Below are 20251 nucleotides of genomic sequence, written 5' to 3'. Positions count from 1 at the left end.
GTCACACATGTAAATCACAGGCCGTCATTCATGGATATGACATCAAGTAACAACCAACTGGGAAGCTGCAGAATTGTTGTGTGGAATGTTAAAACTCTACTAACGATCGTTCTAGTATCCTTTAATGCTCTGTAGGAAAGATGAGCAGAAGAAACTACGGCACGCGCTGCAAATATGTGATACCTTTTGTATTTTGAGGGGCAGCTCAGCATCCACAGAATTGCAGAGGCAGAATGAGTGCGAGAGCCTCGGAATATGCTTCTTAACACTGGATAAATTTGGCAGAATCGTGAGCATTTTCAGAAGGATGCATATCTCGAGGGATAATTTTGTCAACCGAGCGCCTCTTTTCATAATGTAACTGCAAAGAGAGGCAGAAATGAAGGATGGGCTGAAAGGCGGATGGCTCCAATGTACTGGTCGACGGGCAAACACAAGGCGAGAAGTGAACAAAGGGATAGACGAGAAAAGAAAGGATGTATGTGTATATATATATATATATATATATATATATATATGTATATATATATATATATTTATATATATATATATATGTATATATATATATATATATTTTTTTTTATGCCCGGTCAACTTTCCAGACCTCCGACACTCAATGCTTCACACTGCACAGCACAAATACTACTTGACACAGGAATCCAGTACCCAATATGTTACTTTTATTGCCAGTTCACAAGTTTAAAAACAGATGCAAAATAATATAAAAATATACGGTGGACACACACACATATATATATATATATAGCCAAACGAGTGTGCATAAACCCACATACATGGATGGCATGCATAACACATACAAAAAACGCGTAGTGCTCTCTTACAGACATGCACAAATGTGTGTATGCAAGCATGATTAAAGACATGCTAGCCAAGCGCAGGCAAAAACTAGCAAAGCTCACACATACGTGCATGCACCACACACACACACACAGACCCCCACTCCAGTGTGACGGGCCCTCAAAATAATCGGAGATGGCTTCACTCTGTTTGGATGAGGTCTCGGTTTCTCTGACTGCTAGTTATACTAGAATGTGTATTTATACCCCAGGCACTGTCTCAACTGGTTGAAAATTTAGCACTGAATTACCCTCAGAGGTGGGCAAACATTTTCTCAGTGCTCCGGCTGTTGTTGTGATGTGGGCTGATTGGCATAATTGGCAGGGGCCACCCGCCCGTTGTTTGCGCTAATATATTCGAGCCTCCCCTCAAGAGCCATGATCCACGCGCACTGGGGAGAGGGAGGGGGCAAAGAAGGGCAGGGCAGGCTACCAAAGGAAGGAAGGGGTGAGAGACTAGAGGTGGAAGTGAGTATTGCGCATGTGTTATAGAGTCAGAGACTAGAGGCCGATGTGATGGCCGTACAGTCACGCCCACGCCCACAGCACAATGCAGACACGCCCACAAGGGACTACTTTGCTGGCACGGTTCTTTTACCTTTTAAATGTATAGAGGAGTTGGCCTAACGGCTAAGGCGCTCAACCTCGGATCTGGGGATCTGGGTTTGAGTCTTGGTAACGACGCCAAACATCCTGTGATTCTGGGCAAATCACTTAATCTCCCCGTACCTAACAAAAATGAATGTGTGTCCTCATGTAACGTAACTGGTGCTATGTAAAGCGCTCTGATACCTGATTCAGTTTGGGTCAAGTTCGCGCTATATAAAACTCTGCAAAAAAAAAAATATATATATATATATATATATATATACACCGATACTGGCTGCATTGCACGGGGAGGAGCGGACCCCCGTCAGCTACTTCAATAGTAGCAGGGAAGACTTCACCAAGTATACCATTCCGGTGTTGGGCACTGACGAAGGCACAAGCCGAAATGCATTTGCTGCCACCTGAGCTGTTTTTTGGCAATTAAAGGCTGTCTTACCTGTTCCCCTTTGGGCTTCCGCTTCTTCTTTGTGAGGGAGGATTGTGGAGACATTTTCTGCGCCAGCCAGAGGCGTAGTTTGGAAGTCCCTGCCACGCTTTGGGTCCGGACCGATACTGACTTGCTTCGTGGCACTTTGGTGGTTTCAGGGATGAAATGTGTCCGGTACCCGACCCGTTTGCTGGAGGACCTAAGCAGTTGAGGTATTGCACCTCTCGTCGGGCAATCTGCATTCCGCAGTTAGCCCCTGTATTATGGACTTCCTGCACTGGTGGCTGTGGCAGTATAAGGGGACTCGAAAAGAGACTTTGAGAGCACGGGACTGCTTTGTGTGGCTTCCCATTCTGCATTTTGTGGTTCGCAAAATACCAGCGTTTAAAAACATTTGTTCTCCCCACATTGTTTCACCAACCAGAGTTGCTTGTATCATAAAGCTTCCTGGGAGTTGTAGTTCGAAGGATTATGAACGTGCTTCAACAGGTGAGCTGCATTGCACGGGGGAGGAGCGGATCCACGTCAGCTACTTCAGTAGTAGCAGGGAAGACTTCACCAAGTATACCATTCCGGTGTTGGGCACTGACGAAGGCACAAACCGAAATGCATTTGCCGCCACCTGAGCTGTTTTTTGGCAATTAAAGGCTGTCTTACCTGTTCCCCTTTGGGCTTCCGCTTCTTCTTTGTGAGGGAGGATTGTGCAGATATATATATATATATATATATATGTGTAGCGGCCGCCCCGGTCGCGGAACAGAGCCTGTCGCCCCAGCGGATCCAGGGAAACATTAACATGTGTTTCCACTTTGGAGCGAAGGCGGTACGAGGAGTCGTGCAGAGGACTCCAACTCCAAGCCCTATGCCACAGCACACAAAGCGGGGCAGGTATCCTCAGGTCTCTTCCATTGACTGGCAGTTACTTTGTTTTGGCGTGTGGGCGCGCCCATGGTGGTTTTTAACTTGAAGAGGACTACATCACCCAGAGGGCTTTAGCCACGCCTACCACAGCGGGGTTGTGTAAACCGAGTGCTCTTCTACTAAGTGCCTGCAGCCATCACTTGCCACCACGCCACTGAAGAGGGAGGGTTATTCCTGAAACGCGTCTGGCGTTTTAATTTTTAAACGAAGTTTCTCTGACTGAACCTGCTGGCAGGCTGTTGCACTAATAAAGAGGGCAGATATCATTACCTTCGTGAGGCTCCTGTTCCTATGTGGGTTCTGCTATGGCTGGATGTGTAGCGGCCGCCCCGGTCGCGGAACAGAGCCTGTCGCCCCAGCGGATCCAGGGAAACATTAACATGTGTTTCCACTTTGGAGCGAAGGCGGTACGAGGAGTCGTGCAGAGGACTCCAACTCCAAGCCCTATGCCACAGCACACAAAGCGGGGCAGGTATCCTCAGGTCTCTTCCATTGACTGGCAGTTACTTTGTTTTGGCGTGTGGGCGCGCCCATGGTGGTTTTTAACTTGAAGAGGACTACATCACCCAGAGGGCTTTAGCCACGCCTACCACAGCGGGGTTGTGTAAACCGAGTGCTCTTCTACTAAGCGCCTGCAGCCATCACTTGCCACCACGCCACTGAAGAGGGAGGGTTATTCCTGAAACGCGTCTGGCGTTTTAATTTTTAAACGAAGTTTCTCTGACTGAACCTGCTGGCAGGCTGTTGCACTAATAAAGAGGGCAGATATCATTACCTTCGTGAGGCTCCTGTTCCTATGTGGGTTCTGCTATGGCTGGATGTGTAGCGGCCGCCCCGGTCGCGGAACAGAGCCTGTCGCCCCAGCGGATCCAGGGAAACATTAACATGTGTTTCCACTTTGGAGCGAAGGCGGTACGAGGAGTCGTGCAGAGGACTCCAACTCCAAGCCCTATGCCACAGCACACAAAGCGGGGCAGGTATCCTCAGGTCTCTTCCATTGACTGGCAGTTACTTTGTTTTGGCGTGTGGGCGCGCCCATGGTGGTTTTTAACTTGAAGAGGACTACATCACCCAGAGGGCTTTAGCCACGCCTACCACAGCGGGGTTGTGTAAACCGAGTGCTCTTCTACTAAGCGCCTGCAGCCATTACTTGCCACCACGCCACTGAAGAGGGAGGGTTATTCCTGAAACGCGTCTGGCGTTTTAATTTTTAAACGAAGTTTCTCTGACTGAACCTGCTGGCAGGCTGTTGCACTAATAAAGAGGGCAGATATCATTACCTTCGTGAGGCTCCTGTTCCTATGCGGGTTCTGCTATGGCTGGATATATATATATATATATATATATATATATATATGGTGGCCGTCTGCATAGCATATGTCCTTCTGCTGCAACTGCCCTTTCCAACGCTGTATTGGGTGTTGTGATTGGTGCTGTGGTTACTGAGAATACCCGCCTCAAAGGTTTGGGCTCTCTCTTTATAATATTAGTATGGATTGGTGGGTTACCATCTGCCCAAGAACAAAGGAGAGTGCAAAATCCTCATGAACAGGCATTGTAAAAGGATGGATGAACTTACATGGTACACAGAGGAATTAAGAACACTGGGTTGGCCAGGCCTGAAGAGTAGCATGTCTTGACAATAATGCAGGGACAAGAGGGGGACCAAATTCAACATTGAATAATTGCTTTAAAAGCGGAATTAAATAGTTGGCTAACACAGAGATCGGCAGAGGAATATCAATCCCATCGGAATAGCACCTATGAAACCAGAGAGCAAGTTAACTCTTCGTACTAGGCAGAGGATATCTTTAAACAAAATACCTTTCATTAAAATAGACGGACAAGTACATACCAATCCAGAAGACATTGTTAAAGGGTTTCAACGCTATTATCAAATCCTGTACCAGGATGACATTAATAAAGATCAAGTACAAGTTGCGCAGGGCATAGCAGGGCTGATTGCTGGCATTGAACTCGGGGGTGGCTTGGATTGGCCAATAAGAGATGAACTAGGAGAAGAAATTATTCTAGAGGAAGTTAATTTAGCACTGCTAGGAATGGCGTCGGGGAAGGCCGCAGGCCCTGACAGAATTCCGCTCGAGGTTTATAAGATCCTAGGAACAGTTATAACACCTCTTCTTCTGGACTTGTTACAGGGAGTGCAGTATAATGGAACCCCCCACCCCCACCCCACCGAGTCCTGGAAAGAGACAGATATCATAATATTTCCTAAAATAGGTAAGCCTGCAGATAATCCATCTTCATACTGGCTGATCTCCTTGATCAACACAGACACTAAACTATATTATAAAATCCTGGCCAATCGACTAGGGAGGGTCATAGAACGTCTGGTCTCCCCCTGGCAACATGGTTTTATCCCGGGCAAATGAACAACTGACCATACCCGTAGAGTTATCTATCTTTTTGACATCATAACTGGGACAGGGGGCCAGATGGCTATGATCCTTCTCGACGCCGAGAAAGCTTTCGATCGGGAGTCTTGGGAGTTTTTATGGGGGTTATTGGAGCTAAATGGTTTTGGGCCGCAATTTATAAAAGCAATTAAGGCAATGTATTGTCAACCAAGGGCCCGACTGCAACTTATGGGAAAGTAATCTAATAACATTAACATATCAAGAGGGTCCAGGCAGGGATGGCCCTGCTCCCCAATTTTATTTGCTTTATACATCAATCCTTTAGTGGTCAAACTCCTACAGAGTCGGAACATTAAGCCAATAATTACGGGCGGGTATGAGACCAAAGTACTGGCATATGCTGATGATGTTTCGGTGTTAACCACGAACCCAGCCGAGGCAATTATAGAGATAAATAAAATCACTGAGAGCTATGGGTTTCTCTCCGAATACGCATCTCACAAGGGGAAAACTATTGTGCTATGCACAGATAAAATAGATTTTAATGACCCAAGGAAAGCAGATCCAGCGGTCTATCTTGGGGTTCGAATAAGTGCTAAGATGGATGAAATTAATAAATGCAATTTCCAACCTTTGATTCAAACCATAAGGAATGATCTAAGGAGAGTTAATGGGTTAAATTTGTCCATTATAGAGAGGGGAAATTTTTTTAAATGACCATGCAACCGAAGATATTGTATTTGTTTCGTGCTATACCACTGGCTGTGTAAGATAGCATACTCAGAGCATTGGAGTCAACTTTTTCTATTTTTATATGGCAATATGGGAAGGTCAGGAGGACGATGAAATACCTAGCTTTACCGCAAGATAGGGGCGGCCTTGCAATCCCTAACATCACCCTATATTACTGGGGGGCTCTCCACCATCAAATGGTTACTCTGTTTGTTGTGGATAATGATACTGGAACAGAGCAAGGCCCAAAAATACCCACTATTTACGAACTCTCTATTGGGAAGAAAGCTCCAGGGCTGTTACTGAGGCAACTGAAACCGAGCTACTATAAGAAGGTACGGTTTAAAGTGATCTACAGTGCATGAAAAGTATGGAAGCAGGTCTCCAAACTTATGGCAAACCCGAATGTTTGTAGATATACCCCCCTTTGGTGCGCATTGCTATTTCCATCAGATTAAGGATGCCATGGGGAAGACGTGGGAAAGGTATGGGGTAGGAACAATTGGGGACTTTTGTGGGGGAGAGCAAGATTTTCAATTTCCCACGCTACAGCGGGTTTTTGGTATACCGGATAACCAATATTTTAAATTTGTTCAGATCAGGAGCATCCTCACCTTATGCAGCCCTAAGATTAAGCTTAACAGGATACCAATTTTGGATGCCATAACCAGGAAGTCCAGCAGAATTAGGAACTTCTATAGTTTACTTCTTGATAAGATCCCAGACGACCTAGAAAAAACTGAATCATACTGGGCAGTGAATTTGGGAAATCCCGATGCCTCTCTTTAACGGCCAAAATACTTTTATCCTCGAATTTAAAAGGTCAATTGTACAAAACTATTTTTAATCTCTATTTTATACCTGCCAAACTGTACACATGGGGGAAAAGGATAGACGGTAAGTGCCCCAGGTGTGGGTTAGGACCAGCCACCCTGATCCATTTGCTGTATGACTGTGACAAACTAGCTCTGTTAAAAAAAGGGATGCTAGGGTATTGGGAGGAATGATTAGCCCATAGACTAGAACTATCCCCTACTATGTTGATCCTTGGTTATGATAGCACTATGGGTCTTAGCACCGAGCAGGAATACTGTCTTTTTTTGGGGACAGCGGTATATAGGATATTACTAACGGCTAGATGGAAAGATGCTGAACCACCAACTTTCCATATGTGGCTTGCTAGGCTTCTTGAATTTATAATCAAGAGAGGGCTATCTACGCCTGCAGGGGCACACAGGCCAGAACTCGGGGGCAGAAAGTTTGGGCCTATATTGCTGATTGGAGCAGAGATGTAAGGGTGGCATAGGAGGAAGCTAACCGAGGTGGCCTATACCACCAATAGGGATAGGCTGTAATGAATTGCTTTACTTTTTAGATATTTCCAAAGTACTGTACCGGTGTGGTTTACCGTCTTTTTAATGGACCAAGCCGTTCTCTATGTGATGTACCGTTTTTCAAAACTGCTTCTTCTGTATCAACTGCTTTTTATAATTATTAGATTGTACTGTATTAACTGTTTTTTTATGTTAGCATTTATTGATAATTGACGTATTTGTATTTTCTGGAAATGCTTAATAAAAAATGTAAAAAAAGTAATTAAGAACACTGAGAAAAGAAATAATAAAACTAAATTAAAAAAGATGGTCAAGCAGCTGGCAACCCAACTGTCAAGAAAGAACTAAAGCACAAATATAGAGTAAAATATTGAAAAGAGAAGACAGCGTTCAAGGCTAGGATGTGGTATAACAACAGTAAATGGGCCCACACACTGAACAAAATGTCATTCTGGAGACTCATAAACAAACTAAAACTTTTCCAAATTACAACAAATAATATCAAGGTGGACTCTTGCCATACTACAACTTTATTATGAACAAGACCTAAAGAACCACCAGGATGCCCCACTGCATGACCCATACTCACTAATCTTAATGAGGAAGTCCCTAGAACTAATGCAACCGAGGTCCACCAGCTGAGGAAGGATCAGTTACACAATACCAACCTATCACTGGCATTATTAAATCGGATTATAGTAAGAACTGTATCTGCCATGAGAAGCTTTGGTGCACACAGCCCGAATGGAGTTCTGCTGTCAGTTTTCAAAACAATACAGATACCTTGTGCTCTCCCCTATTAACCCCCTACAAAGGAATTATGGCTACTGAAATAATTCCAGACATATGGTGGGGCTCATTAATGTACCCTATTCATTAAAAGTGCCCCACAAATAATCCTTGGAACTGTAGACTGATAGCTCTCCTAAACACTGAAGCAATGGTGTTTGCTACATTGCTGCTGGTCGTATTGTAAGATTGGGTTTGCAAACTTAACATTCTGCCAACTTTTCAGACTGGCTTTAAGAAAGGCTGTGAAACTTTGTTAGCAAATAAGGCTGTGGACCATAAATCTTCACTTTGTGTGTGCTTCTTAGGCTACAGTGCAGCTTTTAACAAAGTCAGCCGGGGTACACTATGGAAAAAGCCGAAGAAAGCATTTAAACATACCAGAACAACTTTCTATTGCAATTGGACACTGACACTTGGGACAGGGTAAAATTGGGCAATGGTTCAACGATCTACAGAAAAATGCAAACTAATTGGTGCTTGAAACAGGGCTGTGTGTTAGAACCTGTGTTTTTTAATCTATACACTGCTGACTTGTTACCACCATGGTCAATTTATAAACATTTCTCCCCAAATGTAGGGGCGTAAAATTGGCTCTCCTGTAGTATGCAGACAACATGTTACTGCTGGACCAAACAGCAATAGGCCTTCAAAAGGCCTAAACCGTCTCCAGCAATACAATAAAGTGAATTAACTAAAGCAAAATCTGCCACAAAAAAATGAAATTTGGTTATTCTACGATAGGTGACAATAATCTATCCACTACAGACAGATAGTTCTACTTAGGAGTATGGTTCGACGCCAGACTAACTTTGACTAACTTTGACTCCAAACTAACTTTCAAAAACCAGCTCAAAGCGATGCTCACTTGTACTTGTCATCTGCAAAACCAGATGGGGAAATTAATAAAGCTTAAACAGTCCCAGAGTCACTAGTATGCCAGATGTATTTACAGCCAAATGTATTTAGAGCGGCATTTTATATGGGTCTCCAACCTGGGGCTCTAAGCTTTATGGAGACCTGGAGAAAATCTATACAAGCCCTATAAGGACAGCGTTTGGTTTATCAAACATCACACCAGTCTGTCAACTTAATTTGGAATTTGGCATGGTTAAACTAATAACCTAAGCAGATACACAATTCAGCACGTACTTCTTCAGACTGAGGAGTGCACCGCCGGAGTCCCTAAAAACCTTATCTGGAAACAGCAGCAACATTACTCTACGATTCATATTACCTTTAGCGCTAAATATGAAACAAACTTTATGAGCCTAATAAGTGTTTGCTACTACCTCTCAAAACACTTGAATCATGGAAAAATAGTTTTATCCTATTGATGATTAGGAGAAAGGTTCTACGCCCAAGCTTAAACTGGCTCGGGGTAAGGAAAATTAAGGCAGCAATTAGGAGTAGACCTACAGTTAATGAGCTGATTATTAAAATATTTGGAATTAGCAACATCAAGGCTGCAGAAAGTGAAATTGGTCATCCATGCCCCTTCCTGTTCACATAATGTGATTAGAATTAGGACTCTGAAACCAACAATGGTTAAGAGAGTTGAAAATCAAAGTCCTTGGAATGCACAAGCATATGGCACATTACATCTTAAGTGACTTTTTATGCCTTTTCCTGTCCATTAGATCAAAGGGCGGTGACTCCGGGCTCATGGAACTCAACAGGTACTAAGCAAGTGTACTGTTTAAATCTATACCAGCACTTCCAAAATGGCTCATGGGGGCCTTTCCAGCTTTTGGCATTTTAATATGGAGTTTCAATGTCTTACACAAGCACAAAGTAATGTATGCACTTTTTTATGTGTCTAAACAGATTTCCAAGGCTTGGTATGTAACATTTGGGCATACTTGGGTCATTTTAAACATATGGCACTTTAATGCAAATTGTTTAGACTTGAAACTGTCATCAATACAAACAGTAGGCTTATTTATTCCTTACAGGTGCAGGGTAAAATCCGAGGACAAATGCTGATTAAGCAAAATGGATATCGGTATGAAAAACCACTTAGGGTGAACACAAAGGAGAGGTGTCTGCATGATTGTTCTTGTTTATATTATGAACAAGTGTTTTCTGTTACCAGGTTTAGTGGGTGATTTAATATTCTAATACTTTTCAGACATAACTAGATTCCTATTCCTTGATAAACTAGATTAGTTTAATAAAGTGTATTCCATTTTGATATGCAATTTGAAGGGAACAAGAAAAAAAAAGTGATCAGTCACGGCTTCTTTGCTTGATCAACATGTTATACCCTAGCTATTTACTTGAGATACATCAGTTCAGGGGGTGCACTGTAAAAAAATGCTTTCTTGCACTTGAATCAATCAATCAATCAATGGTTTATATAGCGCACTACTCACCCGTGAGGGTCTCAGGGAGCTGGGGTGGAGCTCTGGATAGGCTAAAATGTTGCACCATTTGTAATAATACCCTAAGCTAAATATAGTGGACACATGACACCTAACATCATGGTTCGCTAGTGGGACCTAGTTAGGGCAGAAGGGTGGCGTTCCTAAATTTAGCTTTAAAAACTAAATTCTAATACGTGCCATAATTGCCACTCGCTGCACTGAGGCCAGCTAATGTATTAAAGTGATACCCTCCTGCGAATTCCATTTTTAAATGATGTTTGTTGAATGATTTACAAGCTAAACGTGTTCATGGCTCGGCTCGTGCAAGGGCTCTTTGAGCTATGCCAGACCATTGGTTCGGCTCGGCTTGATTCTCCTTAATAATTAGCAGGCTCACCCACTTCTGGTAAATATTAGTAGCTCGCATACACACAAATCTAAAGCATTACTACCTGCTAATAAACAGATTATATTTGTATTTAAATAACACTTACTACTCCCGACAAGGCGATGACGCGCGGACGAAATTAGGTGACCCCGTATAAACAGAAATAAGATGTAGGGGAGGGATCATTCCCATAACGAACCCTCAACCACAGTGGTTGAGGGTTCGTTCTCACATATGCATCCTTGCTCGGTTCTCTGACCCTGACGAGCTGCTCTCTGTCACCTATGCAGCTATACAATATCCTTCACAAATACTGGCAAATTAAAAGCTTCGTCAGAGGTTGTAAGCCTTGTGAAAAGGCAATACAATTTATACTCCGGTAGTTCTACAACCACCACCTGACACCTACCTATATCGGATGCCCCAATCTTCGACATAAACCGCGTAGACAGAGCCTCTGGTGGTAAATTGAATGAACTGTTATACAATCATCGAAGGCAGAATACAAGGCCACCACCATCTTGAAATGGAGTATGTTTAGTCAAGCGCGGAATCATTCGGATTCGTTCAGCGATCTGTACAGATAAGAATTACGTTTTTGATATTTACACGAGCATTTCGAACTGAATATTTTCTTGCAACGGGAGATGTTGACGCACGAACGTAAAATACAGCTGTTGGGAACCATCCTACAAGAGGAAGCAATTGACAATGAATGTGAGTGTGTGCATGAATCTTCGCCTTCAATATAATCACCCAGGTGTCTTTGGCAGTTATATCACAATATTTTGAGGATCACGGCTAAGGTCCATAGTAATAAATGACTGTCGGTAGAAATCTTTGAATTGAACTACTAGTGCTCACTAAATTGCTGTACTTGGAACGGCTACTGGTGGCACGATTGGTGCGATGAGAACCGCATCAAATAGTATTGTAGTCGGCCATCTTTGAATGCTGAGTTGGTCCCTCCGTCGACGCAACTACTACTGAAAAGTCTACAACTTTGTTAGATTTAATTTGTTTTAAAAATTGCTCATAAAGGCTTGAAACCTTGGCATTATTCTTAAAGTAGGAGACCTCCAAATTTTTTCTATTGAAGTTCTTACCGAGTAACCTTTTCCATTTTTTGGGTGCAGAATTGAACTTTCAAAAGCTCCATTTGATGTAGTGTATTTTTTTTTTGCAGTTTCGTCATATAGCGCTAGCTCAATTCCAAGGTAAAGGAGGATGGAGCTCTTCCCATAAACGATACAAAAGGGGATGATGGACGGAGCGTTTGAGCAAATCAAACACTCACCCCATGTCAACTGATCTGGGTTTAATCCATCACCATTCTTTAGCCCACTCAGCCACCCCATTTCAGACATGGCTATATGCAAATCAGTCTGACCCTGTGCCTCATGGGAACAGTCCAGCCCGAACTGCCAAGCCATGTCGTCCATGGACCGGAAACAAGCATCCTGGGACCGGTTTCGGATTCATAATACTCATCAGCCAGGCTATCTTGAATCCAGTGGCCAAGTGAGCAAGGGACTCACGTCTGAGCATACCCTGCCACACTTAGGGCGAACAAAGCGATACAAAAGGGGATGATGGACGGAGCGTTTGAGCAAATCAAACACTCACCCCCAGTCAACTGATCTGGGTTTAATCCATCACCATTCTTTAGCCCACTCAGCCACCCCATTTCAGACATGGCTATATGCAAATCAGTCTGACCCTTTGCCTCATGGGAACAGTCCAGCCCGAACTGCCAAGCCATGTCTTCCATGGACCGGAAACAAGCATCCTGGGACCGGTTTCGGATTCATAATCCTCATCAGCCAGGCTATCTTGAATCCAGTGGCCAAGTGAGCAAGGGACTCACGTCTGAGCATACCCTGACACACTTAGGGTGAACAAAGCGATACAAAAGGGGATGATGGACGGAGCGTTTGAGCAAATCAAACACTCACCCCCAGTCAACTGATCTGGGTTTAATCCATCACCATTCTTTAGCCCACTCAGCCACCCCATTTCAGACATGGCTATATGCAAATCAGTCGGACCCTGTGCCTCATGGGAACAGTCCAGCCCGAACTGCCAAGCCATGTCTTCCATGGACCGGAAACAAGCATCCTGGGACCGGTTTCAGATTCATAATCCTCATCAGCCAGGCTATCTTGAATCCAGTGGCCAAGTGAGCAAGGGACTCACGTCTGAGCATACCCTGCCACACTTAGGGCGAACAAAGCGATACAAAAGGGGATGATGGACGGAGCGTTTGAGCAAATCAACCACTCACCCCAGTCAATTGATCTGGGTTTAATCCATCACCATTCTTTAGCCCACTCAGCCACCCCATTTTAGACATGGCTATATGCAAATCAGTCTGACCCTGTGCCTCATGGGAACAGTCCAGCCCGAACTGCCAAGCCATGTCTTCCATGGACCGGAAACAAGCATCCTGGGACCGGTTTCGGATTCATAATCCTCATCAGCCAGGCTATCTTGAATCCAGTGGCCAAGTGAGCAAGGGACTCACGTCTGAGCATACCCTGCCACACTTAGGGCGAACAAAGCGATACAAAAGGGGATGATGGACGGAGCGTTTGAGCAAATCAACCACTCACCCCCAGTCAACTGATCTGGGTTTAATCCATCACCATTATTTAGCCCACTCAGCCACCCCATTTCAGACATGGCTATATGCAAATCAGTCTGACCCTGTGCCTTATGGGAACAGTCCAGCCCGAACTGCCAAGCCATGTGTTCCATGGACCGGAAACAAGCATCCTGGGACCGGTTTCCGATTCATAATCCTCATCAGCCAGGCTATCTTGAATCCAGTGGCAAAGTGAGCAAGGGACTCACGTCTGAGCATACCCTGCCACACTTAGGGCGAACAAAGCGATACAAAAGGGGATGATGGACGGAGCGTTTGAGCAAATCAAACACTCACCCCCCAGTCAAAAGATCTGGGTTTAATCCATCACCATTCTTTAGCCCACTCAGCCACCCCATTTCAGACATGGCTATATGCAAATCAGTCTGACCCTGTGCCTCATGGGAACAGTCCAGCCCGAACTGCCAAGCCATGTCTTCCATGGACCGGAAACAAGCATCCTGGGACCGGTTTCGGATTCATAATCCTCATCAGCCAGGCTATCTTGAATCCAGTGGCCAAGTGAGCAAGGGACTCACGTCTGAGCATACCCTGCAACACTTAGGGCGAACAAAGCGATACAAAAGGGGATGATGGACGGAGCGTTTGAGCAAATCAAACACTCACCCCCAGTCAACTGATCTGGGTTTAATCCATCACCATTCTTTAGCCCACTCAGCCACCCCATTTCAGACATGGCTATATGCAAATCAGTCTGACCCTGTGCCTCATGGGAACAGTCCAGCCCGAACTGCCAAGCCATGTCTTCCATGGACCGGAAACAAGCATCCTGGGACCGGTTTCGGATTCATAATCCTCATCAGCCAGGCTATCTTGAATCCAGTGGCCAAGTGAGCAAGGGACTCACGTCTGAGCATACCCTGCCACACTTAGTGCGAACAAAGCGATACAAAAGGGGATGATGGACGGAGCGTAGCAAATCAAACACTCACCCCCAGTCAACTGATCTAGGTTTAATCCATCACCATTCTTTAGCCCATTCAGCCACCCCATTTCAGACATGGCTATATGCAAATCAGTCTGACCCTGTGCCTCATGGGAACAGTCCAGCCCGAACTGCCAAGCCATGTCTTCCATGGACCGGAAACAAGCATTCTGGAACCGGTTTCGGATTCATAATCCTCATCAGCCAGGTTATCTTGAATCCAGTGGCCAAGTGAGCAAGGGACTCACGTCTGAGCATACCCTGCCACACTTAGGGCGAACAAAGCGATACAAAAGGGGATGATGGACGGAGCGTTTGAGCAAATCAAACACTCACCCCCAGTCAACTGATCTGGGATTAATCCATCACCATTCTTTAGCCCACTCAGCCACCCCATTTCAGACATGGCTATATGCAAATCAGTCTGACCCTGTGCCTCATGGGAACAGTCCAGCCCGAACTGCCAAGCCATGTCTTCCATGGACCGGAAACAAGCATCCTGGGACCGGTTTCGGATTCATAATCCTCATCAGCCAGGCTATCTTGAATCCAGTGGCCAAGTGAGCAAGGGACTCACGTCTGAGCATACCCTGCCACACTTAGGGCGAACAAAGTGATACAAAAGGGGATGATGGACGGAGCGTTTGAGCAAATCAAACACTCACCCCCAGTCAACTGATCTGGGTTTAATCCATCACCATTCTTTAGCCCACTCAGCCACCCCATTTCAGACATGGCTATATGCAAATCAGTCTGACCCTGTGCCTCATGGGAACAGTCCAGCCCGAACAGCCAAGCCATGTCTTCCATGGACCGGGAACAAGCATCCTGGGACCGGTTTCGGATTCATAATCCTCATTCGCCAGGCTATCGTGAATCCAGTGGCCAAGTGAGCAAGGGACTCATGTCTGAGCATACCCTGCCACACTTAGGGCGAACAAAGCGATACAAAAGGGGATGATGGACGGAGCGTTTGAGCAAATCAAACACTCACCCCCAGTCAACTGATCTGGGTTTAATCCATCACCATTCTTTAGCCCACTCAGCCACCCCATTTCAGACATGGCTATATGCAAATCAGTCTGACCCTGTGCCTCATGGGAACAGTCCAGCCCGAACTGCCAAGCCATGTCTTCCATGGACCGGAAACAAGCATCCTGGGACCGGTTTCGGATTCATAATCCTCATCAGCCAGGCTATCTTGAATCCAGTGGCCAAGTGAGCAAGGGACTCACGTCTGAGCATACCCTGCCACACTTAGTGCGAACAAAGCGATACAAAAGGGGATGATGGACGGAGCGTAGCAAATCAAACACTCACCCCCAGTCAACTGATCTAGGTTTAATCCATCACCATTCTTTAGCCCATTCAGCCACCCCATTTCAGACATGGCTATATGCAAATCAGTCTGACCCTGTGCCTCATGGGAACAGTCCAGCCCGAACTGCCAAGCCATGTCTTCCATGGACCGGAAACAAGCATTCTGGAACCGGTTTCGGATTCATAATCCTCATCAGCCAGGTTATCTTGAATCCAGTGGCCAAGTGAGCAAGGGACTCACGTCTGAGCATACCCTGCCACACTTAGGGCGAACAAAGCGATACAAAAGGGGATGATGGACGGAGCGTTTGAGCAAATCAAACACTCACCCCCAGTCAACTGATCTGGGATTAATCCATCACCATTCTTTAGCCCACTCAGCCACCCCATTTCAGACATGGCTATATGCAAATCAGTCTGACCCTGTGCCTCATGGGAACAGTCCAGCCCGAACTGCCAAGCCATGTCTTCCATGGACCGGAAACAAGCATCCTGGGACCGGTTTCGGATTCATAATCCTCATCAGCCAGGCTATCTTGAATCCAGTGGCCAAGTGAGCAAGGGACTCACGTCTGAGCATACCCTGCCACACTTAGGGCGAACAAAGTGATACAAAAGGGGATGATGGACGGAGCGTTTGAGCAAATCAAACACTCACCCCCAGTCAACTGATCTGGGTTTAATCCATCACCATTCTTTAGCCCACTCAGCCACCCCATTTCAGACATGGCTATATGCAAATCAGTCTGACCCTGTGCCTCATGGGAACAGTCCAGCCCGAACAGCCAAGCCATGTCTTCCATGGACCGGGAACAAGCATCCTGGGACCGGTTTCGGATTCATAATCCTCATTCGCCAGGCTATCGTGAATCCAGTGGCCAAGTGAGCAAGGGACTCATGTCTGAGCATACCCTGCCACACTTAGGGCGAACAAAGCGATACAAAAGGGGATGATGGACGGAGCGTTTGAGCAAATCAAACACTCACCCCCAGTCAAAAGATCTGGGTTTAATCCATCACCATTCTTTAGCCCACTCAGCCACCCCATTTCAGACATGGCTATATGCAAATCAGTCTGACCCTGTGCCTCATGGGAACAGTCCAGCCCGAACTGCCAAGCCATGTCTTCCATGGACCGGAAACAAGCATCCTGGGACCGGTTTCAAATTCATAATCCTCATCAGCCAGGCTATCTTGAATCCAGTGGCCAAAAGAGCAAGGGACTCACGTCTGAGCATACCCTGCCACACTTAGGGCGAACAAAGCGATACAAAAGGGGATGATGGACGGAGCGTTTGAGCAAATCAAACACTCACCCCCAGTCAACTGATCTGGGTTTAATCCATCACCATTCTTTAGCCCACTCAGCCACCCCATTTCAGACATGGCTATATGCAAATCAGTCTGACCCTGTGCCTCATGGGAACAGTCCAGCCCGAACTGCCAAGCCATGTCTTCCATGGACCGGAAACAAGCATCCTGGGACCGGTTTCGGATTCATAATCCTCATCAGCCAGGCTATCTTGAATCCAGTGGCCAAGTGAGCAAGGGACTCACGTCTGAGCATACCCTGCCACACTTAGTGCGAACAAAGCGATACAAAAGGGGATGATGGACGGAGCGTAGCAAATCAAACACTCACCCCCAGTCAACTGATCTAGGTTTAATCCATCACCATTCTTTAGCCCATTCAGCCACCCCATTTCAGACATGGCTATATGCAAATCAGTCTGACCCTGTGCCTCATGGGAACAGTCCAGCCCGAACTGCCAAGCCATGTCTTCCATGGACCGGAAACAAGCATTCTGGAACCGGTTTCGGATTCATAATCCTCATCAGCCAGGTTATCTTGAATCCAGTGGCCAAGTGAGCAAGGGACTCACGTCTGAGCATACCCTGCCACACTTAGGGCGAACAAAGCGATACAAAAGGGGATGATGGACGGAGCGTTTGAGCAAATCAAACACTCACCCCCAGTCAACTGATCTGGGATTAATCCATCACCATTCTTTAGCCCACTCAGCCACCCCATTTCAGACATGGCTATATGCAAATCAGTCTGACCCTGTGCCTCATGGGAACAGTCCAGCCCGAACTGCCAAGCCATGTCTTCCATGGACCGGAAACAAGCATCCTGGGACCGGTTTCGGATTCATAATCCTCATCAGCCAGGCTATCTTGAATCCAGTGGCCAAGTGAGCAAGGGACTCACGTCTGAGCATACCCTGCCACACTTAGGGCGAACAAAGTGATACAAAAGGGGATGATGGACGGAGCGTTTGAGCAAATCAAACACTCACCCCCAGTCAACTGATCTGGGTTTAATCCATCACCATTCTTTAGCCCACTCAGCCACCCCATTTCAGACATGGCTATATGCAAATCAGTCTGACCCTGTGCCTCATGGGAACAGTCCAGCCCGAACAGCCAAGCCATGTCTTCCATGGACCGGGAACAAGCATCCTGGGACCGGTTTCGGATTCATAATCCTCATTCGCCAGGCTATCGTGAATCCAGTGGCCAAGTGAGCAAGGGACTCATGTCTGAGCATACCCTGCCACACTTAGGGCGAACAAAGCGATACAAAAGGGGATGATGGACGGAGCGTTTGAGCAAATCAAACACTCACCCCCAGTCAAAAGATCTGGGTTTAATCCATCACCATTCTTTAGCCCACTCAGCCACCCCATTTCAGACATGGCTATATGCAAATCAGTCTGACCCTGTGCCTCATGGGAACAGTCCAGCCCGAACTGCCAAGCCATGTCTTCCATGGACCGGAAACAAGCATCCTGGGACCGGTTTCAAATTCATAATCCTCATCAGCCAGGCTATCTTGAATCCAGTGGCCAAAAGAGCAAGGGACTCACGTCTGAGCATACCCTGCCACACTTAGGGCGAACAAAGTGATACAAAAGGGGATGATGGACGGAGCGTTTGAGCAAATCAAACACTCACCCCCAGTCAACTGATCTGGGTTTAATCCATCACCATTCTTTAGCCCACTCAGCCACCCCATTTCAGACATGGCTATATGCAAATCAGTCTGACCCTGTGCCTCATGGGAACAGTCCAGCCCGAACTGCCAAGCCATGTCTTCCATGGACCGGAAACAAGCATCCTGGGACCGGTTTCGGATTCATAATCCTCATCAGCCAGGCTATCTTGAATCCAGTGGCCAAGTGAGCAAGGGACTCACGTCTGAGCATACCCTGCCACACTTAGTGCGAACAAAGCGATACAAAAGGGGATGATGGACGGAGCGTAGCAAATCAAACACTCACCCCCAGTCAACTGATCTAGGTTTAATCCATCACCATTCTTTAGCCCATTCAGCCACCCCATTTCAGACATGGCTATATGCAAATCAGTCTGACCCTGTGCCTCATGGGAACAGTCCAGCCCGAACTGCCAAGCCATGTCTTCCATGGACCGGAAACAAGCATTCTGGAACCGGTTTCGGATTCATAATCCTCATCAGCCAGGTTATCTTGAATCCAGTGGCCAAGTGAGCAAGGGACTCACGTCTGAGCATACCCTGCCACACTTAGGGCGAACAAAGCGATACAAAAGGGGATGATGGACGGAGCGTTTGAGCAAATCAAACACTCACCCCCAGTCAACTGATCTGGGATTAATCCATCACCATTCTTTAGCCCACTCAGCCACCCCATTTCAGACATGGCTATATGCAAATCAGTCTGACCCTGTGCCTCATGGGAACAGTCCAGCCCGAACTGCCAAGCCATGTCTTCCATGGACCGGAAACAAGCATCCTGGGACCGGTTTCGGATTCATAATCCTCATCAGCCAGGCTATCTTGAATCCAGTGGCCAAGTGAGCAAGGGACTCACGTCTGAGCATACCCTGCCACACTTAGGGCGAACAAAGTGATACAAAAGGGGATGATGGACGGAGCGTTTGAGCAAATCAAACACTCACCCCCAGTCAACTGATCTGGGTTTAATCCATCACCATTCTTTAGCCCACTCAGCCACCCCATTTCAGACATGGCTATATGCAAATCAGTCTGACCCTGTGCCTCATGGGAACAGTCCAGCCCGAACAGCCAAGCCATGTCTTCCATGGACCGGGAACAAGCATCCTGGGACCGGTTTCGGATTCATAATCCTCATTCGCCAGGCTATCGTGAATCCAGTGGCCAAGTGAGCAAGGGACTCATGTCTGAGCATACCCTGCCACACTTAGGGCGAACAAAGCGATACAAAAGGGGATGATGGACGGAGCGTTTGAGCAAATCAAACACTCACCCCCAGTCAAAAGATCTGGGTTTAATCCATCACCATTCTTTAGCCCACTCAGCCACCCCATTTCAGACATGGCTATATGCAAATCAGTCTGACCCTGTGCCTCATGGGAACAGTCCAGCCCGAACTGCCAAGCCATGTCTTCCATGGACCGGAAACAAGCATCCTGGGACCGGTTTCAAATTCATAATCCTCATCAGCCAGGCTATCTTGAATCCAGTGGCCAAAAGAGCAAGGGACTCACGTCTGAGCATACCCTGCCACACTTAGGG

General features: G+C 46.3%; 1 protein-coding gene across 2 annotated transcripts in view; it reads right to left on the bottom strand.

Annotated features, from left to right (window-relative positions):
- The window catches only part of SCRN2 (secernin 2), a 242995-nt gene that overhangs the window by 156570 nt on the left and 66174 nt on the right, over positions 1 to 20251 (bottom strand). The window contains exon 1 of one of the 2 annotated variants that reach the window (XM_078645586.1): positions 11211 to 11232. The exons of the other annotated variant lie outside the window; for it this stretch is intronic. The gene's annotated coding sequence lies outside the window, so the exon portion shown is untranslated. Of the gene's footprint in view, positions 1 to 11210; positions 11233 to 20251 lie in introns of those variants that run through there. 2 annotated transcript variants of the gene reach the window in all.

Source organism: Lissotriton helveticus, chromosome 5_1, assembly GCF_964261635.1.
Source record: "Lissotriton helveticus chromosome 5_1, aLisHel1.1, whole genome shotgun sequence".
Taxonomy (NCBI): Eukaryota; Metazoa; Chordata; class Amphibia; order Caudata; family Salamandridae; genus Lissotriton; species Lissotriton helveticus.
Note: the sequence above shows the minus strand (reverse complement) of the source record. Positions and strands in the feature narration are given on the sequence as shown.